Source organism: Anguilla rostrata, chromosome 6, assembly GCF_018555375.3.
Source record: "Anguilla rostrata isolate EN2019 chromosome 6, ASM1855537v3, whole genome shotgun sequence".
Lineage (NCBI taxonomy): Eukaryota > Metazoa > Chordata > Actinopteri > Anguilliformes > Anguillidae > Anguilla > Anguilla rostrata.
In genome coordinates, this window is record NC_057938.1 from 32,757,286 (window position 1) to 32,784,248 (window position 26,963).

Genomic DNA, 26,963 nt, shown 5'->3' on the forward strand with positions numbered 1-26,963 from the left:
GTATAATAAAACAATGATGGCAATACATGTATAGTCTGCTTCGTTCCGTTGCTACCATAACATAACACACTATCTTGTGTCTACAGCTGCAGTTTCTCGCTGAAATTTCTAATATTGAATATAAACAAAAAACGCAATTCATGCTGTAGTAAATAATACTACTTAAATAATACGGTACTCTGAGCGCAGTACGCAGCTATGGCGAGTTGATATTTCGTTTGTTGCTACTAAAAGTTTGTTAGTAAAAGCTTTTTGAGAGGATGAATCATTACTTTTCTTTGACATGGATCCATTTGAAGACAATATCGGGTGAGTTCGTTTAGTCTTTGAATCCGTCATAATGCTGAGAGAAATCGTATTCTCAGTTTAATCTCTAAATTGACTAAGTTTAGGGTTGTAACTAGGTATCTGTTTCGTAGGTGACTCAATGCACTCATCTTAATAATTGCTTGTATTTTTGCATAGACTGCGTTGTTGCTGTTCTTGTTTTGTGTTAGTGTTAATCAGTTTAACCTACAGGGTCCAAGTTGAACTATGCGGTTGTTCCCTGCACTTGGAACGGTAGGCTACTGCCCTCTAGGGTTTTCGACACACTTGTTCCTGCTTATGGTTAAACACTTTGTTGTATGTCGCTCTGGATAGGAGCCATCGGTTTTACGCGTAGAGATGTCCCTTTTGCGAATGAGTGGTCATATATTGTCTTGGACAATCTGTTTGTGAAAAATATCTGTCACGCCTGGGTCGGCTATCTTCATAAATAGCTGTGCGTAATACCACACTTGTTGCTTATGGCGTTGTCGCCCTTTTTAGTGCTTTTTGGCTTGATTGACAACTCATTTATACCGTAGGTGAGAGTATAAGCTTTCTAACGATGTATAACATGTCTGATTTTGCTTCTGGAATAGCGTTTTATAGGTCAGCGTAACCGAATATTTTCTTATCTGCCAATGTCTAAATAAATAAAACGGTAGGCTACCTTGCGCGCAGCACGCAGATCGCGAGCTGATATTACGTCTTTTCTTCCCGTTTTTTCTCAATGTCGTATTTATTATTTGAAATGTGCATTTATGTGTTATTATTCTATCTGTCTCTGTGGCGCTCTGAAATGTGCATTCTCTGCTATGCTGAGCAATGGATTGGAATATGTGTCTGACGTAGTGTTGCACGGTATACCAAAACTTCAGCACTTTCTCGGTACTTAAAAAAAATAAAATAAATAAATAAACGGTTAGGTATTAGAATATTCCGACGTTCGGTAGTTTTGAGTCAAATGTAAAAGCCAGTGTCTCCCTCATTACCGATTGAGAGGATGAAAAGTGTAATTTGTCAGAATCTTCGCTAGATGGCAGTGGCAACTAAGGTTGGCAAGTGAGGTGACCTGCGCTTGTGCGTTCGCCGTCGTTGATACAGTGCAAGCGCTTAGTTGCGGCATGGAAGCGCTGCAGCTGTACATACATGCCGGGCCATATATGTGTTACAACATCCCATCTAAGTGTTACGACATAGTAAAGGCCTTTACGGGAAGCGGCCAGGACACATCCATGGTGACGCAACTAAGTCTTCCGACAGCGTCTCTTAGCACAACATTGGCCATAAGTCATCAATATTTTATACAATCATCATGATATTCAGTAGATATGTTGGGTGAAGGCATATGATCATGAGGAAAAAGCCATTTTAAAATTGCTCCATAGGGGGCGCGATGGTGCCAATGCTTGGACCCCTCCCAACGCCGCTTGCGGCTTTAATTTCTTTGTATTTCGACTGGAACTATTTTTGTTTGCAAAACCACCACCAGGTGGCAAATGTGAGCACTCAAAACCATATCTGAGAGTTGACACTTTAACCGTGGGACATATGAGCAAAGTAGAATAGTGTTACCACTGCTTTTTTTAACGGGAAAGAAGAGGAAAATACATTTTAAAGACAATAAATACCCATAACATTTTGTGTGTGTATTTGAGTGAAATGTACATCTATAAATGGTTATTCAACTAACTATGTGGTCAGACTGTTAAACTTAAACAATAGTCAGATAGTTTTGAGCACAGTCGAACGTCATCCAGTTTCACTTAGGATATAGGGGAGAGTCAGTATTAATGTAACGCATCATAAATGTAACACAGTAAATAACTTTTTGTTCACTGCTGCTACAGTCATCATTTGAGGATTGTATATGCGCAATTCAGTCCTATACCAAATGACTAATGGAAAATAAACAGCATTTATCACATGGATTTATTATAAGCACACACCTGATTAGTCTGTATAGTAGGCTATTTCATTTGAGTTTGTTTTTTTAACAGTATCCATTTATAATTAAGTGGTATTTTTATTTTTTGACCAATCGAATCCAGCATGTCAGGGTTAACAATACCATTTCAGAATCCAGATTAATCAGCAAAGGTGCCCCACAGGGTTGTGTCAGCTCACCGGTTCTTTTTGCATTATACACAATTGAGTGTATGAACAGCCACCCAAGGAACCACATTTTTAAATTTTCAGATGACACTGCGATCCTCAGCCTACTGCATAAGGACACAAGTCCTTCAGCCTACTTCACTGAAATAGAGAGTTTTGTGCAGTGGTGTGATGCCAACAATCTCATTTTAAATGTGACAAAAACTGAGGAGATGGTTCTGGACACTAGGTCAGTGGGGGATCACAGTCCAGTGATCATACATGATGAACCAATTAATCAGGTCTGCTCCTATAAGTTCCTTGGCTTTCACTTGGACAACACCTTTAGCTGGAAGGCCCATGTTAAAAGTTTGTGTTCTCGTTTACAGCAGAGATTATACTTTTTACGCAGACAAGCGGTGGATCAGAGGATTATGTTTTTGTTCCATCAGGCTGTATTAGAGATCCTAGTCAGATATGGGATGTCAGCATGGTATGGCAATCTCACTGTACAGTTAAAATCTAAGCTTGCTCGTCTTGTACAGACTGCCATGAAGGTTATGGGGAGGAATGAACACCAGACCCTCCAGTCAATATATGAGCAGTCTGTTCTCAGGCAAGCATAGAGAATATTCTCTGACCCATCTCATATTCTCCATGCCGAGTATGAGCTCTTACCCTCTGGCAGACGGTATAGAGTACCCCAATGTAAACTCAACCACTTTAAAAACTCATTTGTGCCTTCCTCAATTAAAATTTTACATAATGTAGCTTGAGGCTGCAGGGGTTGTGCAATAGCTTCATGGTGTTCTTATCACTGGTTGTGTAATATGTGCAATATATGTAATGTGCAATATGTGTAATTTGTGGTTCTTTGCTTATGTTGTTTGTTTTTTATTATTACTACTATGGAGGCAGCTATGTGTGCAGCATTTGAGTCCAAGACAAATTTCCCCACGGGGACAATAAAGTATATTGTATTGTATTGTATTGTATTTTAATGCAAAATGAACTGTTTTAAATTAGAATTCATTCAAAGCAAATTGCCTGTAGTCAAGTGTCTCCTGTCAGCGTCTAGTTCCTCGTCTACCGAATAGGGGAATGGACAATTATTGAAATTACAGAATTATTAAAATAAACAATTATTGTTTAACATTTTGAGGCAGCTTTGAGAGAGACCGGCAACAACGTGCACAGACAAGAGACGCCATCAGCAAGCAAGCGAGGGGAACGTGAAACCTGACACCATGATATGTTGAATAAAAATAGTTATTAATTATTCAACGGTTTTTACTGGCAGAGGTCAAAGTGTGCAATGATTTTAAAATGATAATAAATCACTTAGCAGGTTTTGGCAATGGCCAGGTGCGAATGTCTCGCTCTCTCCTCTGGCATGTGTTTGAGCTACTGTATGTAGGCCTTTGTAACCCTTTTTCCTCAAATATATTGACTTGTGCGTTTGATACTTCTTTTGTTTTTTTTTTCTTATTTTTTTACACGTTGGTTTTTTTTTCCCTTGTTGGTTTCAGACATTTTTTTTGTGGTCAACCTGTGCTGGGAACAATAATCCCCTAACTTTTGCACCCCTACTTCTGTCTCTGCGCCCTTCTCTGGTACGTCCATTACCACCATTTTCTCTTTTTACCATTTTCAGTTTGAAATCCACGTTTGCACTGCCGGAGGCACTGTCACGCCAAATTTCATCCCCCCATTCGTTTATAGTAAGCACTGTTTTTAATATAATTCAGTAGTTAGCTAGCTAGCTAGCCGGGATAACAAGCATGTCATGAGACCATTCTGACCTAAAACCCAGAATTTTAATATTGGCTAGGTGACAAGTGACGGCAAACCATCATAAAGCTAGCTGGCATTCAAACCCGGATTCAGAGGGTCTTAGAAAGATGCTATGTCTACACTGCGCGACCACACCATATAAAAAGCAAGACAGTGCTGGGGAGATGAATTTGATTGACTTATGTTTTCATGCAGTTTTCTTAAATAATTTAATGACAAAAATGACGAAAATTGCTGTAATTGTACGGTATAAAACGAGAAGAAACTATTTTTTCTTGATAGAATCATTGTTTTCATAGATTTAACGGGCCCAAAGATTTAATATTCCCAAACGGCCACGGAAGTATATTTCACTTTCTTCTGATTAAGTCGATAAAAATCAATAAATATAACAGTAACCATATATAGTCATTGTTGGTAACCCGTTGTATAAGTGGAATAAATCCCTCCGGGCTGTCCCATTATTGGAAAATAATGTACTTCGGGGCTGGTTAAGAGACCCTCGGCTTCGCCTCTGCCACATCACCACCCCGTCGTACATTATTTTCCAATAACGGGACAGCCTGTTGTGGTTCATTCCTTATATATATATATATATGTGTGTATATGTACATATATATACTGTATATATATATGTGTGTGTGTATACATATTGCAAAAACATGAGTACAACAAACAATAAACATATGAACAGAATGTTCATATGTGCATGTTTAGCTTGTGTAATGTCATGGGTAAATTAGGTGAAACAGTGAATACAATAATGAATTTAAATAAATATTTCTCTCTCTATAAAGATCCATAGATCGCTAGCTAGTAAGAGAAATAAACTGATAGCCAGCGAGACAGCCTGATATACGGATCACTAGCTAGCTAGCTGGAAGAGCTTCTCTTAGTCTCATATAATAGTTCTCTTGCTAGATAGCCAGCTAGCTAGTGGTCTCTCATCGTCATTAGCAACCAGCAGAGAACGTTTGGCAACCACGCAAGTAAGGTGGTGAAGATGACACTAACTTACGCATCAAGGAACATAATCGGAAACGTAACCGCTGGAAGGGAATAGGGGGGGTTAAATTTGGAATGTTATTTCCTGGATGCGACACTACACCTGTATATATCCGGGAAATATCAATGTTTAAATTTCTCATTTCTAATTTCCAAGGTTATTTGTAGCCTAATGTGCACACAAGAATGGTGAAACTTTTATTTTATAATGCGTTTAATCATAAGTTTAATAAATTCATTATTAAACTTCTATTCTGTATTGTATTGTGATGTTTTGATTAATTTCCAAACAGATTAAATCAAAACCTTAATGCAGGTCCCCTGTCAGTTGTTTGGTACAGTTCCTTAGAGGGAAATTCAAATTGTACTGCCTATTTAAGCAGTGGATTTTGGGACTGGAGGGTGGGCTGGTCTAAGGAGAGGTACTGTATTTGATACTTTATACTTTGTGAGCTGTCGAAGCAAAAGCTTTATTTTTTGTTGTCTAGCTTTAGGGGGATTTAAGCTAAGACACTCTGGCTGTCTAGCCAGTAAATTTGTCAGGGTTTTGTTTTTGTTTATATATTTTTTTTGTCTACTAGCCTTTTGTTGTTTATACTTAACTCCTGATCACTGTAAATAAACCTGGCACTTTTTGCACTGGATTTTGTTGTCCTGTGTGCTTCCGTACCACCCCTCTTGGCGAATCGACCAACTACATCTTTACAAACTGTTGGAATTGATCCAGCTGAGTAGGCCTACTTTATTTTAAGAAAATAGTTTTGCAACATAGCCTAGGCCTATTGTTTCATAATTGTATGAACTTAGTTTGTTGTGGGAAGTAACGGAAGTAATAAAAACACGGCCTTTTAAATGACTACATATTCGTGTAAAAACCCATAGAAACATTTTTTAATGTTCTATTTGCTCAAAGATTGGCAAGAAAGCGAGTGAAATGATCTTAAATAAATTTCATTTGGAGATCTCTATTCACTCTGCAGGTTCCTTTTGTTCCACAAATGAGTAATTAGAGGCGTAAATCGGACAGTCTGTCATCAAAGAAATGAAGAGTGTTACATTAGGCCATCTATCACTTGAAGAGATATAGATAATCAGGAATGTAGTGTCATATTTGCATTGTGGTATAAAACATTTTAGTTTTACAAATTGGTGTTTTTTTTAGTTTAGTTTAAAAAAAAAAAAAAAATTACGGCAAAAAGGAGACGCGTCTTTTCGAGTCCCTGTTCCCAACCTGCTGCTAGTGTGCGATGATGCATATCCCAAGGGAGGTCAAACCTGTTTTGGCAATTTTTCAGAAAACAGAGTTTGTATCTATCTGGACAAATACAAATAAATTTTTAAAAACCATTACCCATCCAATATTGAAAGCGAAACCTAAAATGGAGAAGATTGTGTCACCACCACGATTGCCCAGCGCCAATTGCATTGGCACAATTTGTCACTATCATGTAAAAATATAAGCCAAATTGTATAGAAACCTGTATTGGCCTATAAGTAAAAATCATAAGACCAGTATCATATCTGCTGACAAAATCCTGGCTTTTAGATTCGCACCATTATCCATTGGAAGTTGAAAGCAAAATTCCATGGCTAAAATGGACATGATTTATTGTGTCACCACAACTGTTCTGCTCCATATAAAATGCACGTTATTGTGTTACTCTCATGTAATATTGGACATTTTATTTAATTTTAATTTTATTTGTTTAAGTTAAAAACGGATCCGATCGGAATCCCCCCTCAATCACTTTGGCCCTGTGAGCTACCTGCGCCTATCCAGCGTTTCTACACCAGAGAGATTACACCTGCTCCTGCTTCCGTGCTTCAGCCGGCTCCCCAGTCTTCCATCTGCACTGCTCTGTGCTGGCCTGCCAGGACGGGACAGATTGTTAGCTCACTGGACAGAGCAATGACGTTTCTTGTCTTACTACTTTGTGCATTGACTTTTTGGGACTTACGAGCGATTGATCTGTCTCGCGTGAGTCCATCAAAGGTTATTGCCCGCTGGAGACTGCATATGTAAGTGATTGCTCTATGACTGTTACGTATGTAAACACTTGCTCTATGACTGTTGCACTCTCTGTTCAAATGCCGAAGCGTTTTAAGCAAGACAGGAATTTGCCATGGAATTTACACAAGCTCCAATGTCTTCTAGTTTTAAAGGACTATTTTACAATATCTGAGAAATCTCTTCCGGACTTTTCCTTTGTCATGTTGCCTAGTAAAAAGGAATCGTCATGTAATATTGCCAAACAGAGAAGGTTGATAATCATACGCCTTCTCATTTCTGGAAATGTGCAACCAAACCCTGGCCCTGAATTACAGCACATCCAGACGCCATCTGATCTTAAATCACTATCTGGGCTTAAATGTTATTCATCTTAATGTGCGTAGCTTGTTAAATAAAATAGACATGGTTAGAATCTGGGTTAATTCAGTGCTGACATTGTTGTAATATCTGAAACCTGGCTCACAAAATCTGTATTTGATAAGGATGTCTTTATTGATGGTTTTAATTTGTATCGTGCGGATAGACCTAAGAAAGGGGGTGAGGTCGCCATATACGTGAAATCAAAATTCATGTCAGTGTGGTCCTGTCTGAGTCTACCTGCAAGCCATTAGAACTCCTTGCATTGCAAGTGGAAATTGCAAAGGGCCTCTGTATAACTGTTGTTGGGTGTTATAGGCCTCCTTCTGTCTTACTTACTGCTTTGCAGTCCTTAAAACAGTTTTTATCTAGGCTTAATTACAGTGAAATCATCTTGGCTGGTGACCTTAACTGGGATTGGCTTGACCTAGTATCTGATGATTTTAAATCTTTTTGTGATTCCATAAATCTTACACAACTGATTAACTTGCCCACATCACAAATGCCCTGAAAAGTCCAATTTAATTGACTTGATTTTGACAAATCATAAATTTTCAGCTATAGGTATTTTCTGCAATGACATAAGTGACCACTGTGTTATCACCACTGTCAGAAATACTAAGAAACTGGAGAAATACTGAATGACTGGAAACAGGGTATTGTAATACCAATATATAAGAAAGGGGACCGTACTGATCCAGTAAACTACAGGTCTGTCAGTTTAACTTGCATCACATGTAAAATACTTGAATCTATCATTAGAGACAAACTAGAATTATTTCTTGAAATTAATAACATTCTAAGGGATAGCCAACATGGTTTTTGCAAGGGAAGATCATGCCTGACAAACCTTTTGACATTCTTTGAGGAAGCTACCAAGTGTCAGGATGGGAGCAGGGCTTATGATATTATATACTTAGATTTCCAAAAAGCATTTGATAAGGCACCACATGACAAACTCATTATCAAAATGAGGACAGTAGGAATTACAGGAGGCATTTCATAGCGGGTTCGGAACTGGCTACGGGATAGAACACAAGGGATAGTAGTAAGAGGGATCTTATCTGAGCAATGTATTGTGGGAAATGGAGTTCCACAAGGATCGGTGCTAACTCGCAGTTTAGGTAGTAAGTGTATAATTCGTCCAGGTGCGTAGAACTGCCGAAATCCGTCCTGCTAGAGTTGAATAAGTATCTGCGTTCATTTACTAATTACATACCGCGTTAGATTTTAAACTTTTCCCTGTGTGGAAACTGTTCTTTGTTTTTAGGTTGTGTTAGGTTTCTTTGTTTTTAGGTTGTGGTAGGCTTCTATCTACCACTTTGATTCTTAGAATTGATAGACTGTGAACCTGTGTAATCAGCGCGTTACTCGACTCAGGTTTTCAGTTGCTAATTAACTACCTAGTTTATGAGCCAGCTCCCCATTCCAGTCTGTGCTCTCCCCCTCAGAAGGCGCTTCCAGCGACGTGGCCCCCCTTGACAACGGAACCCCTCTAACCTCTGCTACCCCCCGCTGACCCCCTGTGAGAACTTCACGGTCACAGGGGGGCTATGGAACTGCCAGTCTGCTACGCGCAAGGCAGACTTCATCTCCGCCTATGCCTCCCTCCTATCCCTGCAGTTCCTTGCCCTCACAGAGACCTGGATCACACCAGACAACTCTGCCACTCCTGCTGCCCTCTCATCCTCCTACTCCTTCTCCCACACCCCCCGGCAATCTGGCCGTGGTGGTGGTACTGGTCTACTGATCTCCCCCACCTGGAAATTCTCTGTTCTCCCCCTCCCTGACCTGTCTATATCCACTTTTGAATTCCATCCTGTCTCTATCACCTACCCTGCTAACCTCTATATTATTGTTATTTATCATCCCCCGGGGCCCCTGGGAAGCTTCCTGGATGAGCTAGACACCTTGCTCAGCTCCTTCCCTGAGGACGGCACCCCGCTGATCCTCCTGGGAGATTTTAACATCCACCTAGAGGCCTCCCAGTCTGCTGCCTTCCTACCACTACTCCACTCCTTCAACCTCTCCCTCCTTCAAAATCATCCTCCCTCTCCTCCCCCCATCCCCACTGTCACTGTCTGCCGTAACCTCCGCTCCCTATCACCCTCTTCTCCTGCTCCCAGAGTGACTGCTTCCCTCCCCACTCTTCAATCATTTTCCAAGCTCCCCACTAACTCTGCATCCTCCACCCTAACCTCATCTCTCTCCTCAGCACTCGACTCCCTATGCCCCTTCGTTCCTAGGCCAGCACGTTCATCCCCTCCCAGTCCATGGATGTCTGACATCCTACGCACCTCCAGGGCCAGCCTCCGCGCTGCTGAGAGGAAGTGGGCCAAATCCAGGGACCCATCTGACCTCTCAGCCTATCAGTCTCTCCTGACAGAATTTTCTTCTGCTGTCACTGCCGCTAAGGCAAAATTCTACCAAACTAAAATTCATAACTCCATTTCTAACCCTCGTCAACTTTTCTCTATTTTCTCTTCTCTCCTCAGCGTGCCACCTCCTCCGCCCCAGTCTTCCTTCACTGCAGATGACTTTGCAGCATTCTTTGACGAAAAGATTGCTGACATCCGCAGCTCCTTTGCCCCCTCTGCGCCCTCTGCGCCCCCTCCGCGCCCTCCGCCCCCTCCGTGCCCTCCGCCCCCTCCGTGCCCTCCGCCCCCTCTGCGCCCTCCGCCCCCTCTGCGCCCTCCGCCCCCTCTGCGCCCTCTGCGCCCTCCGCCCCCTGTTTCTCCACATTTTCTCTCCTCTCAGACTCTGAAGTTTCCCAGCTTCTGCTCACCCACCGCCCTACCACCTGCGCCCTTGAACCTATCCCCTCATCTCTCCTCCAGGCAATCACACCTGACATCCTCCCTTTTGTCACCTCCCTTGTGAAATCCTCCCTATCTTCTGGATGTTTCCCTCATCCTTCAAGAGGGCCCACATCACCCCGCTGCTGAAGAAACCCACACTAGATCCTTCAGTCATTCAGAACTACCGCCCGGTATCTCTCCTCCCTTTCCTATCCAAAACACTTGAACGTGCCGCATCTAACAAACTCTCTGCTTTCTTCTCGCACAACAACCTGCTTGATCCCCACCAGTCTGGCTTCAGGCCTGGCCACTCGACCGAGACTGCACTCCTCTCGGTCAGTGAGTCACTCCATGCCGCACGAGCAGCCTCCCTCTCCTCTGTCCTGATTCTTCTAGACCTCTCCGCTGCATTTGACACTGTGGAGCACTCTATCCTACTGTCCTCCCTGGCAGCAACAGGGATCTGCGGCACAGTCCTTGACTGGATTGAGTCTTACCTCTCTGACCGTTCCTTCCAGGTTGCCTGGGCGGGTAAGGTATCACCACCCCGTCCCCTCGCCACCGGAGTTCCCCAGGGCTCAGTCCTCAGTCCCCTTCTCTTCTCCTTGTACACCAGATCCCTTGGCCCTGTAATATCTGCCCATGGCTTGTCCTATCACTCTTATGCCGACGACACGCAACTCTTTCTCTCCTTCTCCCCATCGGACACACAGGTCCCTGCCCGCATCTCCGCTTGCCTGAGGGACATACAGAGCTGGATGGACAATCACCACCTGAAGCTCAACCCGGGAAAGACGGAGCTAATCTTTATTCCTGCTCTATCCTCTCCCCTCCTCGACTTTTCCATTTCCCTAGGGGACACCTTAGTGACATCATCACCCTGTGCCAAGAATCTCGGAGTGGTGATGGACAACAGGCCGTCCCTCTCCAAGAACATCGCAGCAGTAAGCCGAGCATGCAGATTTTTCCTATATAACATCCGCAGAATCCGCCCCTTTCTCACCACCTACTCAACCCAGCTCCTGGTCCAAGCAATGGTTCTATCCCGCCTGAACTACTGCAACTCTCTTCTGGCTGGACTACCGGCATCTGCCACCAGACCCCTGCAACTAATTCAGAATGCTGCGGCTCGTCTGGTCTTCAACCTCCCCAGACACTCCCACGTCACTCCCCTGCTCACTACCCTCCACTGGCTGCCTGTTATAGCTCGCATCAAATTTAAAACATTGGTCCTAGCATACCAGGCAGTCAAGGGATCAGCCCCAGCATACCTCCACAAGATATTCAAACCCTACATGCCAGCCAGATCCCTCCGTTCTGCTACCTCAGGACGCCTAGCACCTCCCCCTCTTCGCACCTGCACTTCCAGAACACGTCTCCTGTCTGTTCTGGCCCCACGATGGTGGAATGACCTCCCTGTGGAGGTCAGAACAGCTGAGACACTGACCCATTTCAAACGACGACTGAAGACTCACCTCTTCAGGCTGCACCTCTCCCCATCCCTCCCTACCCCCCTGTAAATGACTGTAAGCTTAGGGTTGTAACTAGGCAGCTGTTTCGTAGGTGACTTAGGTGCATTAACTGTCTTAATGACTACTTGTATTTTTTCCATAGATTGCGTTGTTGCCGTTCTCGTTGTGTTAGTGTTAATCAGTTTAACCTTCAGGGTCCAAGTTGAACTATGCGGTTGTTCCCTGCACTTGGACCGGTACTTCTCTCTAGGGGTTTCGTCATACTTGTTCCTGGTTATGGTTATACACTTTGTTGTACGTCGCTCTGGATAAGAGCGTCTGCCAAATGCCTGTAATGTAATGTACTTAAGCAGGAATGTCATGCGAAATGGTTAATTAATATGGATGTCCTGCCCATTGTCCTGCCCCCTCGCAACAAGCAGAGAGAGAGAGTTTATTTAACTTTTTCTCATGGTTACCGATCAAATACGAGTTTGATATTAAGGTATTATAAAGTATACATGTTTAAGAAGTAATTTCTGCAAAAAAAGGAATTTTGGTGAAAAAAGTGTTTTCAATTAAAACGCGATTTTCTGGAGAATCACCTCATGCGACTTACGCCTGGGTTCAGTGGCTCCTGTCACATATGTTGTCTGTGTGCTCAGGGCCCCCCCCCCCCAAAATTTTTTCTTTCTCTATTCTCCTACTGCTATTCTTTCATTACCAGAAGCAGAGGTGCAAGGAGTACAGGATGTTCTGGTCGTCGCAACCTTTTCAGAACAACTCGCAACATATCAAAGGAGTTCAATGGCGACATCATCTGAAAGGCCCTTGAGATGGCTTCTGGTAACATAGGCAGAGCAGACATGAAATTGACAAGTTGAAACGTACGGGGGCTAAACCATCTGGTGAAATGAAACAAGGTATTTACACACTTAAGTAAACTAAAAACCAACATAGTGTATATACAAGAGACTCATCTGCTAAAGAAAGACCAACTCAAACTATGTAGAGGAGGCTTTACACAAGTTTACCATTCTAACTTTGACAATAAAAGCCGGGAATTTGCCATTCTTATGCATAGGAACGTACAGTTTGTAGAGTCGGCTAGCATAAAAGACAGAAATAGTCGATACATAATCTTTCAGGGGAAACTATTTAATATGCCTGTGGTCTTGGCCAACGTGTACGACCCTAATTGGGACAGCTTTCAGTGATCTTTTTTCACTTCTACCTAATTTTGATACGCATAATTTAATATTAGGGGGAGATCGAAATTGTGTCTTACATGGATGTATAAAGAGAAGGGCTACGCGAGATCACAACACAAAACAAAAAGTTTAAAGTGTTTAAAGTGGCTTTAGTTTATCTAGCTATGCAAAAGAAGAAAAAAAGGCGAGGAAGATGGTGTGTTCGCCCTCTAAATCAGAGTAGGACGGAGAATGGAGAGTTTTCCCTGTACATTCTGCAAATGCGAGTTTAGACGAGGGGGTCCACTTTCTCTTATTTCCGAATGTGTGCTAGGCGTTTTGATGACTTGCTGAAACGAGTAGCACCATTCATCAAACATGCGGGAACTCACAGAATTCCCATTTCTACAGAAGAGAGATTGGCGTTGACTCTCCCTACATTAGCATGTGAATTCAGCCCTCTAAACTCTCAACCGTGACGTAACCAACTACGTGATATTTGGACCAATAGCTGAGAGGGGGAGGTCGGAGAACAAGAAATAACTTTTCGAAAAGTTCTCCCTGGAGGCCGTCGCACACTGCACCGTATGAACACACAACACCGCGTCTTTTTGTTCGTCATTTGTTCTGATTGCTTCGTTTTGCTCAAAAAGTTCTACTTCGTACAAAGTATACTGCCTACTTTATGTGAGGGGACAAATTATTTCCTACAATGCTAGTGAAAATAAAAGGAAATCAAAACATATCACAGAAATAATGGACAGAATTAAAACAATTGATCAGTTGTATTCAACATCACCCTCTGAGGAGCTATATAGGGAGAGGATTTTACTTCAGATTGAATTTGACTCTTTGACTAGTGAGCACGTCGAAGATCTTCACCTGAAATCATGCCAGAATTACTACGAACATGGTGAGCAGGCTGGCAAGCTCTTATGCCACCAACTGAAACAATCCGCGGTAACAGGCCTTATAACCGCAATTGGAAACCGTGAGAGTAACACTATTACAGACCAACGAGGTATCAATGATCAGTTCAAATCCTTTAATAAGGACTTGTATACTTCTGAGGCGAGTGATAAAGAACGGGTGGAAGAGTTTTTCACCGATTTAGAGATGCCATCTCTGGATGAGTCAGACAAATTCAATTTAGAAGGTAACATAAAAATAGCTGAGATCGACAGTGCAATCAAGAAAATGAAGCCAGGGAACCCAGTTGAGTTTTATAAAAGGTTCTCAGCCAAGCTAACGCCTCTGTGATGTAAAGTATTTGAGGAGGTCTTTGTCACAAAGTCTCTCCCACCAACCATGACACAGGCCACAATATCAGTACTTCTTAAGAAGAATAAAAACCCGCTTAAATGTGAATCATATCGTCCGGTCAGTTTACTCTGCTGCGACTATAAGATCTTGACCAAGGTGCTGGCAGCCAGGATTGAGCCAATCATGAATAAGACAGTACATCCGGACCAGACCAGTTTTATTACTGGTAGACAGTTATTCAGCAACCTCCGTCGCTTATTTAATGTGATCTACTCGCCCAACGATAACATTAACCCAGAGATTTTAATATCTTTAGATGCCCACAAAGCATTCGACAGGATTGAATATTCCTATCTGTTCACAGCACTTGAGAGGTTTGGCTTTGGTCCCAGGTTCTGTTCCTGGATTAAAATTCTATACACTACACCTCAAGCATCCATACGAACAAATAACATATTATCGAAATGTTTTCCTCTTTTTCGGGGGACAAGACAAGACAGGGGCCCTCAGCTCTTTGATGTCGATATTGAACCCCTCGCAATTATGCTAAGAAATACTGTCAGTTTAGTTGGAGAGCATAGGGGGGACAGATACATAAGCTTTCACTTTTTATGCGGATGATCTCCTCCTCTTCCTGTCAAATCCGAATTCCTCCATACCGGTTGCTCTTAAAATTATTTTTGACTTTGGGAGGATCTCGGGATATAAAATCAATTTAACAAAGCGCCTTCTCTTTCCTATAAATGAAAAAGCATGTCATTCCAGTCTTTCCCATTTTCAGTAAGCCTTGATAAATTTACATATTTAGGTGTGAGTGTAACACATAGATACAATGATCTGTTTAACAGTAACTTTAAAGGAGTAACATGGGGGTTGAACGTGACACTTCCCAGTTGTCTTTAGGCAACAACAAAACAAATGTGCATAATTTTTTTATTATTCAGTCATTTCAATGTACTTTAAAACGTATTTTTCTAAGCCTAAATTTCCCACTATAAAAGTTCACCCAAACCGTCTGGGCATGGTAATGAGAACTGTCAATTAGCTATGATTGACAGACCGTGCCCCGTTACCATAGCTACCCCCATGATACGGGAGACTTAATTTTCACAAGCTAGCTAGCTTGGTAGTATATAAAGTATCGATAGATAGCTAAGGTAAGGACGTTGACTTATATCCAATTATAATTTTTGCTATCTAGCTAGCCAAGTTAAGATAAAAGCACAACTATAACGTCCTCATAAAAGCAAACTAGCTAGCTAACGTTATCAATAACATTGCCTTATGAAAGCAAACTACCTAGCTAGCTAATGTTAGCTAGCTAGCTAAATGAATATAACCAGAAATAATCTAATAGTCCTTAAAAGGCACTCTAATTTAAGTGAAACTAACGTTTGTCAAATATTTGCATTGTCTTGTATGTAAGCCAGCGACGCAAACTATGGGTCTCGAGTTATCCATGGGTTTACGGGGTGTGGAAAGGAGAGTGGTTACTGTATTCGTGACGCACCAAGTTGACAACTTTCTCAACCGGTTGAAAATAGGACAATAAATTTAAAACGCATATTTCTCCAAAAATACAGAACGGACATATTTAATACTTTACTGATTGTGTTTCTTCAGTGCCTCTTGTGCAAATAGCACATAAAACCGAGAAAGGGTGAAAATCACCATGGTACTCCTTTAAAACAGCATTTGATAAGGCCAAACAGGACATGACACGGTGGTCAACCCTTCCCCTGTCGCTGGCTGGGAGGATCAACTCAGTTAAAATGACAAGTATGCCAAGATTTTTATTTCTATTTCAAATAGTGCCGGTCTTCATTCCCAACACTCGTGCAATCCAGTATCATTGCACTCTTTAGTCTGTGCCCAAACACCTTTGAGCAAACGTTACTTCACAAATAACCCAGTTGTCCATGGCTCACTCAGGATATAGTCGCAGTTCAGAATCCACTTTAATAGTAAACAAGCCCTTCCCACGGCCCCCATCCTGTCAACCCCTCTGTTCCCTCCTTCCCTTGTAGACTTGGCAATTCAATTATGGTCTAGAAATGGAGTGAAGTGTGTAAAGGACCTTTTTAAAGGTGGAGTTTTTATGTCCTTTGAACAGCTAAGGACAGACTTCAATATTCCCCAGTCCAATTTATTTTGTACTTACAGGTCGTAGCTTTGTTAAAACACATTTCTCTCCATCCCTGAACCCACTACAGAGTAGCTGGATAGATGAGCTATTGAATATGGACCCTGCTCGCAAGGGTATGGTATCCATCCTATATGAGAACATTCAAAGAACTGCTTCCCCATCTCTTGGACATATGAGGCAATGGGAGGAGGAACTGGGAATAGGGATATCAGACTCAGCTTGGCAGTGGGCAATAGAACTGGTGCACTCATCATCAGTATGCATCAGACACGGGTTATTGCAATTTAAGGTGCTCCATAGGCTTCATCTGTCCAGGAGTAGGTTGGCTAGAATGTACCCGGGGTCAGACCCGACTTGCCCCAGATGTAACCAAGAGCCAGCCAACCTCAGTCATATGTTCTGGACAAAACGAACTAAATTCTGGACAGATATATTCAGAACTTTTGCATGTATATGCAACAAAGATATTCATCCTAACCCTTTAACATCTATCTTGGGTGTAGCACCGGACGAGACACAGTTATCGGCAAATCAGGTAGAGACTATAGCTTTTTCCACATTATTGGCTAGATGACTGATTCTTTTTAGTTGGAAAAAGGCAGCACCACCATCCCATAAACGCTGGGTGGAGGAGGTGATGGAACATCTAAAACTTGAGCACCTTAAAGACACCATCCGAGGCTGTACTCGAAAGTTCTATAAGGTCTGGCAACTGTTTCTGTTTTATTTTGAACACGAATTCCCCTCTGCTAGTAGCCTATAGTATAATCAAGAACCCTAGTCCTTTCCCTTTCTTTCCCATCTTATTTTGATTTATTTAATTTGTATTGTTGTTGTTTGTTTGTCCCCCCCCCCAGTGACACATTTTTTGTTATTTTGGTTCTGTACTCTAGCACTTTGAGTTTGAAATGATACAATGACAAGTCTGCACTTCAACCTCATTGTCATTGTATCCTTTCAAACTCAAAGTGCTAGAGTACAGAACCAAAATAACAAAAAATGTGTCACTGAATGAATCAATGAATTATGGTGCTCACTGTATGTGATGGAATGTGTAAGTATGTGTATATATTAGATGTTCAATGTTATTCATTCTTGTGTTGCTTGTTGTGTTTGAATGTTTGTATAGCAATGGAAAAATTCAATAAAAACATTTGAATAATAATAAATGTGTTCAACCAATTTGCTTGCTGTGTTGACATAGCCTCATCTTCTGGATGCCGTGTTATTGGAAAATAAATAGCTACTGTAATTATATTGTTGGGCCACCGTACTGGGGGAAGGGCCAGATTAAATATGGCTGAATAAGCAAACAAGGGTCATGCCGGTCGCTCACTAGCTAATAGTCTGGATATAACATGGTGTCAGAGTGAAACTTCTGCCTCCAACAAGAAAAATGGATTCGCTGAGATACCCGCCAACTTTGAGCCTTGATGGGAACATATCGGAAAACTGGAGACGATGGATTCAGCAATTCAGGCTGTACATGTGTGCGAGCGAGAAAGACAAGATACTGGAAAAGTTACAGTGCTCGCTATTGCTATACTGCGCCGGTGAAAAAGCACAGGAGCTATATAACACGTTCACTTTTACGGATGATGAAGTGGACACAATCGAACCACTTATTAGATAATTTGAGGACTACTGCTCCCTGAGAAAAAACACTATGTACGAAAGACATGTTTTCAACAACAGAACACAAAGGCCAGATGAGCCGTTTGACCAATTTTTAAGAGATCTCAGGATTCTGTCCAAGAACTGTGAGTATGAACATTTACTGGATGGCATAATAAGAGACCGTATAATTGAAGGCATTAGAGACAATGACACTCGCAGGATACTGTTAAGAGACAACATGCTAACGCTGGAGAAATGTATCGGCGTGTGTCGTGCCACAGAATGCACACAGCAACAGATGCTCAGCTTTACAGGCACAGAGGAGGGCAGCGCATCTACGGTACATGCTGTAACCCGGAACGAGCAAGCTGCACTCATGCCCGCTCAGAGAGGCAGAGAGAGGAGTGCTACGGCAAGGAAAGGTGGACAAATGCGACGACGCAATGACAACACATATGAACGGGACATAAACTAGACAGTGATTCAGATGACAGCAAAGCTTAAACATAAATGCAGTCACAAGCAAAACAGAGGACAATGCATGGCATGTGGAACTGGTCATAAAAGGAAATCCTGTAAGATTCAAAATAGACACATTAGCACAAGCAAAGCCTATGAACATGCTTGGACCCAAAAGAGCTCAATGCCTACCACGGATGAAATCATGAGCAAGCTGGCTGGGGCCACACACTTCAGCACACTGGACGCCAATTGTGGATACTGGCGTCCAGTATCACTCACAGAGGACTCGTCATATGTAACCCCTTCAACACGCCATTTGAAAGATACAGATACTTGCGTTTACTGTTTGTAATAAACAGTGTACAGGAGGTGTTTCACAAGAGAATATCACAGATGTTTGAGGACATTGAACGGGTTGTGATCTACATCGATGATTTGCTTATATATTCAAAGGATAAGGATGAACACGACAGGAGACTAAGACAAGTGCTGGAGATAGCCAGAAAAATAAACCAGAGGTTCAACAAGGAGAAGGGCAAAATAGGCATCTATGAAGTGAAATACCTGGGTCACATTCTAAGCCAAGACGGAATCAAACCTGACCCCAGTAAAGTACAGGCTGTCACGGAGATGGAGACACCAGAGGACAGACCTACAGTGGAGAGGTTTCTAGGTATGGTAACATACCTAACAAAATTCATACCACATCTCTCAACACTCACTGAACCACTGAGAGAACTGCTGCAGAAAGAGGTGGCATGGCACTGGAACGAAAGGCTTTAAACAACATCAAAGAGACTCTTGTGAATAGGGCACAAACATCACTCAGATACTATGATGTCAAGCAGCCAGTGAAACTATCAGTCAACGCATTCAAATCAGGGCTAGGTGCTGTACTAATTCAGAATGGCACAGCAGTCGCATATGCTTTGAAAGCATTGACCAAGGCACAAGTCAACTATGCCTAAATTGAAAAGGAAATCCTTGTTATTGTGTTTGGATGCCAAAAATTCCACCAGTTCATATATGGCAAAACTAACAGAGGTTGAAACAGATCACAAACCGCTGGTGTCTATATTCAAGAAACCAATTGGAAGTGCCTCACCAAGAATACAGAGACTCCTTCTGAAACTACAACCCTACTAGCTGAATGTGATACACAAGCCAGGAAAAGAAATGTACATGGCCGACACACTTTCCAGGGCGCACCTTAACCCTCTGGAGTCTGAGGGTAAACTGAGGAACACTTGTGATTGTGCCATGCTCTGACATTTGTGTACATTTCATCAACTTTATATACAGTGATTCCAAAGTGTTTCATATCTTTGTTTTCAGCACAAACTCAGCTACAATTATATGGCAGCAGTAAGTAGGTCATAATCATATAAATTGCTCTAAAAACACACAAACTGTAAACAGTAGTTTTGAACATGCACAGGAATGTTGTAATAACACACACTAAACAATAGTGACGTTTTTGGATCACTGAAATTTGTTCATCAAGGTCTTGGGTATCAAACGATGACAAAATATTTTAGCAAATCCAATGAGAAACTCCCCACCTCTAAGACAAAGACTTTTCACAAAGCAATACTCAGTGAACCATTTAGAAGACAGAAACAAAGACATTTTGATTTTGGAACATTTATTGACACCACACAAACTATACATGGAAGATGCCATCCACACACACACCTCCAGGTTATTTCAAAGTTTTGTGTGCCATTTTGGGTGCCTTGGCAGCATCAGCAGCTTTCTCTGTTTATCATGACAGAGCCAGCTGATCTGCTTGTGAGACTGGTGTACTCCTGCAATGCCTGCGTGGCCTCTTAGCTGGTGGTGAACTAGGCTGTGTTTCCTGATCAGCATCTCTGTAAATATAATAAACACAAAATTGTAAGGAAATGTGACATCAAATCAAATTTTATTTATATAGCACATTTTGTTCAATGGGTGCAAATTAAATGTGCTTTGCAAAAATGACAATGACAAGAGCAACAACAATATAAAAATATAGCTGCAAGCAGCAATGTGGGGCCCTACGAACACGTCCAAGCCAGGTAAATACTAGGCGAAGGAGAAAAGAGTCCAAGCGGCATAGATTTCAGGATTTTGGACAATCTACAAACCCGTGCGTGAGATGATCCAACTTCCGGTTCTTGAGAAACATTACTTTGAAATATGAATGTGCATTAGCATGGAGTGCCAAATTTGTCACGCTACAAATCACACAATTTTTAACGGAACGACTTGTCCTTCTCACCCTTGATCGAGAGAATACCCAAGAGTACACGTGCGATGGTGACGGAATCAGGTAAAACGTTCATGAGAAGATGAGTTTTAAAGCATTATATGAGCATTAGCTTCCCGCAAATTCCTGTAATTTCCTTGTTTTTTTTAGATATCTGCAACTGCATCGACATGGTACAACATGGTGGTGCCCTCCCCATGCCCAGTTCGTTTCAAGTCCCTAGATTATTTTTGTAAAAAGTTATAAGCATTTGAAATCTGTGGCCAAATTTTGTTTTTTTTAAATGCCAGTTTCTCCGCCATCTTGGAATGGATTTCTTAGCTGTTAACACCCTATAGGGACACATGCACCCTACACATGCAATGGGCAATTTTGGACCAATCGGACATACGGTTTTTTAGAAGAAACTTTTTAAAGTTTTTGCCAAATTTTCAATCTGCAGAAAAATCCATCACGGCGGACTTTATGGGTTCTTGAGGCATATTTGATCCTCATGAGGAATGATGCAAGTACACCTGGTTTCATGAATTTTCATCGAACGGGGTGGAAATGCCAGCATATTGAAATTTGCGTTTGAATCGGTTATTATAGCGCCACCTATGGACAAATCATGGTCATTCTTTCTGGCATAGTTACTCATGGTCTGTAGTGTCGACCTGGTAATTTATATCATTTTTGGTCAAGGACTTTTTGAGTTATTTGACCATTTCCAGGAAAAGAATAATAAATAATAATAATAATAATAATAATAATAATAATAATAAATATAGCTGCGAGCAGCAATGAAGGGGCCAAGCACGACAGGGGCACCAGACAGACAAGCAACCAGAACAACCCCTGAACAAGACACCAGTCCATCGCAGGGCGAACGGCATAACCCTCTACCATTCGGCAAAGATTTGTAAAAACCGACCAGTCGGTTATAGGGGCCGCCATAGACTTCCATGGCAGAAAGCATTAGAAGCATTTGTCAAAAAAGTTAAATTTGCGGAAGATCACAACTCTAGGACAAACGGTTCAGAAGTTATAAGCAAATATGTACCTTGAAGTTTGGCCTGTTGGTGGTGCTACAGAGATGGATGGATTGACCCCAAATGCGATGCCTGGATACAATAGACTGTCCTTTATCAACATGCCAATTATCATATAAATCCACCAAGGGGATCTATGTCTACTGGGATTTCTAATACCATTGAACCATCTCCATGTGAAAAGCAACCATGATATAGATTAATAGTCGTTAATGTACAATGACATTAAAAAGTCGAGACGTCCATGGCAGAAAGCATTTGAAGAATTTGTCAAAAATGTCTAATTTGCGGAAGATGCAATGGGCGGGGCTTATGGGTCCTTATTGGAAACTTGTTACCCTTGACGAGTTGCACATATGTCCAAAATTTAACGACTGTAGCTCAAATGGGGCCGGAGATATGCTTGTTCAAAATGATCTAAGAAAAACACCTTTTTGCTCATGAGAGCGCCACCTTTTGGCCAATCGGCTTCATATTTCCTCCCTGTTCAAATAGAGTGCCCCAATACATATGTGCCGAGTTTCGAAAACATCGACAAAGCGGTTATTCCTAAACAGAAAATTAGCTCTCTAGCGCCACCACTTTGCTTGATCAGGCCGAAAATGGAGGGTTAGACTCCACTTATGTCTGCTGATGTGCCTACCAAGTTTCATGGTGTTAGGTGAAACCGTTCAGAATTTACATACCTTCATGTTTCAAGCCACGCCCTCCTCAATATTCATTGACTCATTGTGGCCATGTAAATAACTTTAGCAAAATTCTGTGAATAACTTTTGGTCAGCACCATCTGTAGATCATACGAACTGAATTTGGTGGTGATTGGATCAACGCCCTAGGACTAGTTTGCAAAAGTAGGTTTTTCGTAAAATTCAAAATGGCAGAAAATCCATTATGACATGTTTTAACCCTCTGGGGTCGAGAGCTCCGCCGGCGGAGCTCTCGAAAATTAACTTTCGTTTCTATTTGGATGATTAACTTCACGAGCTGTTATCGTACAGACACAACAAAAACTCTGACAGACTTTCCAATGCGCCCATTGGCAAATAATATGAATTGTTTCAAAAGTTTTAAATTTGATTAATTAGACCATGTATGCTTCGTTAAACTTTACTCATTACTATGTGAATTTTGCTCAGCAGGAAGTCCGTCCAAATCGCATTCACATGTTAACGACATTATAATTACTCTCCATAGAAGGGGACTAAAGGAGGGGCGATGCGAGATCCATGTGAGAAATGCCAAGTCTGCGAAAGCGGGATAGAATGTCAAAGTGTAGCCTAATTCACTTATTTTGAGGTGAACATTTCATTTAATTTTGGAAAATGGTCCGTCCGGAAGCTGACACTGATGAAGAGCGGTGTCATTTCGAACAGCGAACTGATCCAGCTGAGGATCAACTTCATGCGTAAGTATATTTCTTATGATCATATTGGTAAATATGTGTACTGTATTGCAACGTATCTGTGTGTTTGTAGGAATATCCAGCAATATGCGCGTTTGTAAATTCCCACACTACGACGATTCAAACTATTGCATCTCAAAATTATAGGCTAGTCTATCTGCGTCTGGTTGTGTTAGAAGTAGCCTATCAGGTAGACTGTATGTTTTCCGATCATATTCGTAATAAATAGCTCATGCCTGGCGTGTAGTGGCGAGGCTAGGATTCTAAAACTGATGTCCTTGCACAATCGATATTAGCATACTGTAAGTAAATTCGGGAAATAGCAATAAAATAACCACTTAGCTAAACAGACCTAGCCTACTTCAGATTGAGGCATTGTTATTGATGAGTTGCATGTAGTTGAGTTGGAATATCAATGTTTATTTAGTTTAGCTAATGTTGTTTCGTTGATAGCTTGCATTATTTGTAAATGTGTGCTGTATTACATTCTCTGTGTGTTTGTAGGAATATTCACTAATATGCACGCTTGTAATATGCTACCTCTCTGCGTCTGGTTGTGTTTGTTTGGTTCTTTGTTTGTATATGATGTAACCATGTCACAGTTCATAAATTTTGTTTTCATTAGTTAGTGGTTTGTCCCTTTTTTGTAAAGCACATTTAATTTTCACCTGTTGAAGGAAATGTGCTATATAACTAAAGTTTGATTTGATTTCACATTTCCTAACAATTTTGTTTTTATTATATTTACAGAGATGTTGATCAGGAAACACGGCCTAGTTCACCACTAGCTAAGAGGCCACGCAGGCGTTGCAAGAGTACACCAGTCTCATCTCATCTTCCATGCAGTTTACTTCAATAAATGTTCTAAAATCAAAAGATGTCTTTGTTTCTGTCTTCTAAATGGCTCACTGAGTCTTTGTCTTAGTGGTGGGGAGGCATGTGGCCAGCCTACTTAGCTGGCTTCCCAATGCATATTCATTACAGAAAGGCCATTTGCCCTCCCATTCTCACCTGGGGTTGAAAAATAGTAGTCACAACACTAACCTTTAGCAATGTATTTTATATTTCTCATTGGATTTGCTAAAATATTTTGTCATCTTTTGATACCCAAGACCCTGATGAATACATTTCAGTGATCCAAAACCTTATTCACTATTGTTTAGTGTGTTTTATTACAATATTCCTGTGCATGTTCAAAACTACTGTTTACAGTTTGTGTGTTTTTAGAGCAATTTACAATCCACATATGATTATAACCTACTTACTGCTGCCATATAATTGTAGCTGAGTTTGTGCTGAAAACAGAGATATGAAACACTTCAGAATCACTGCATATTAAGTTGATGAAATTTACACAAATGTCAGAGCATGGCACAATCACCAGTGTGCCTCATTTTACCCTCAGACCCCAGAGGGTTAACGACAATGGGTGCATTGGAATCGGCATGACCCAAGGATTCAGGGGAAACAATCCCCACAAATAATGTGCCTTCAAGTTTGGCCTGCTGGTGGCGCTACAAAGATTGATGGATTGACCCCAAATGCGATGCCTGGATACGTTGGACTGTCCTTTATCAATTTGCCAAATTTCATAAAAAACCACCAATGGGTTCTATGGGCTGCCATAGACTCCCATTGCGGAAAGTATAATAATACTAACGATTACAATAGGTGCCCTGCACCTTCGGTGCTTGGCCCCTAATAATACAAAAAAAAAACAATAGGGTTCCTACTTCGTAGGACCCCTAATAAAGGAATGGTCTATCCCGCCACATATTTACAAATAATGCAAGCCACCAATGATACTGAAACCATTGTTTAGCTAAGTCTGTTTCCCGAGAAATACACTACGTAATACCAACGTTGCACTTTGGTCATAATTTGGTAAGTCGCAACATTACCAACAGGTGATGTTGTGACAACATTGCTCTATGGTCGCAAAATAACCAGTCCTCATGGAGACTGTTCTGCAACGTTGCCGTAACGTTACAGAATTACGTAAATACGATGTAATTTAATAACCTAACAATTACGTTATATCACAGTCCTCATCCTTACTTCATTTGAAACGTTACTGGTGGGTTGTCAGAACATTTGCGTTTACACTTGGACCGTTAACACGTTATATCCAATGCAGGGTTTTTTTTTTTTTTTATTACTTTTTTATAGGATATGATGGATAAGCAGGTATAGGGTTCTAGGGTGGCTGACATGGATAGGGATTTTATAGTAGGACTAGGTGTAAAGCATGGAGAATAAAATATAGCTTAGGGTGAAGGGATTTAGAGTGTAAATCTATTGTCTGATCCACACTCCGGAGCAGAAGGTGGCGGTAATTCACCAATAAGCTGGATACCAACTGCTGTAAAACAAGAAGAAGAAGACGTTATATCCAATCACATGTGCATATTGCTGTGATGTAAGCAGTAACGTCCTCTTGGAAGAAGGTCGCTGTGGTTTCAAATTCTCCATGGGAAAATCTGGGTTTGACGGCGTTCAAGAGCAGGTAAGTGTTTCACTATGCCTTTATATTTTTAACTGAATGTATTGCAGACCTTTTCAGTTAGAAGTATTTGCAATGTAATGTTGGAGTCCTACTTTCAGCATGCATGTTTGCAGTTCTAGCTGAATGTTGTTAAGTTAGCCGGTGAAATGGTGATGTTCAGACCTTACGTCTATTCTGGGACTAATTTGAGTTAGTGTTCTGTTAGATAACATATTTGCTAGTTTGAGTATTTAACGCTAATAGCCCAGTGCAAATGTAATGTAAGAGCAGCTAACATTACCTAGCTGATCTCGGTGATGAGCTGTTTAGTACAATTGAGCTAGTTCAATATGTATAAACGGCAGTCCGTAAAGCACCTTTGTTCATGTCCTTTTAGCTAGCATTGTTGCCGGCGCCTCTTTTGAAAGCTAACCTATGTGGCGCTCTTTTGAAAGCCATAATTTGCCTAGTCCATGTCCTAATGAGATATCAACATGCTGGTTAAAATATGTATCATAAATATGATATAAAATAGTTGTGTGGTGTTCATTTGGTTTTCGGTGTTTGACAAACTGGAGCTAGCAAGCCTTTTCAAGCTAACATTGTTGACGCCTCTTTTGAAAGCTATGTGGTGCTCTTGTGAAAGCATTTAGCTAAACATTATTTTCATTAGGAATGCAAAAACTTGACGTTTTTTCCCCAAATCCTCTAGCACTATTACTCTATACCTGGTGTAATCATAAAAAATTTAATAAATAAATAAATAGGCTTTGGCTTCATGCCAGTGCATTGTGGAATGAATTTTAATGAAGAGTATTTCTTTGTATTTTCACCATACTGACTTAAATTGATTTTCTTTTGCAGAGTTCTCTACATTTGGCGCAGCAGCTCAAATGGAAACTAGAGCACAAGATCAGAGTAGTTATGGATATTATATGGAAACAGCTCTTTGCTCATTGACTGTTTGTCATTGTCAAAACACAATTACAATTTTAGCTTGCTGCATGTGTTACTCAACTTATTTTTCTTACTTGGTCCAATTCCATATCCTTTCAGCTCCCACGCATGGCCTTATGACTGTTGCCCCAGTGAAGAACCCGAGGTCCAGCCTTCCCCACTCACGACATGCGTGAGACAAGAGTGACTGTATTCCAAGTATTATTGTCAATAGCTATCATGGAAAGCATTTTTGAAAATTAAGTAACACGCAAAAATTAATGTGACGTCTTTAAGGGTGTTTGCAATCGCAAAATGACAAGAATAGAACGAAAACTCGGACTTGCATGAAAATTTAAATTAT

At 41.2% G+C, this 26,963-nt stretch overlaps 1 protein-coding gene and 1 long non-coding RNA gene across 5 annotated transcripts in view; both read right to left on the reverse strand.

Annotated features, from left to right (window-relative positions):
• Positions 1 to 26,963, reverse strand: part of LOC135257863 (gephyrin) — a 404,797-nt gene that overhangs the window by 356,549 nt on the left and 21,285 nt on the right. The window lies entirely within an intron of this gene.
• On the reverse strand, positions 22,345 to 26,901 carry LOC135257896 (uncharacterized). Its single transcript, XR_010330807.1, has 2 exons — positions 24,603 to 26,901; positions 22,345 to 22,685 (listed from the first exon to the last, which is right to left on the reverse strand). It is a non-coding gene; the product is annotated as an uncharacterized LOC135257896 (long non-coding RNA).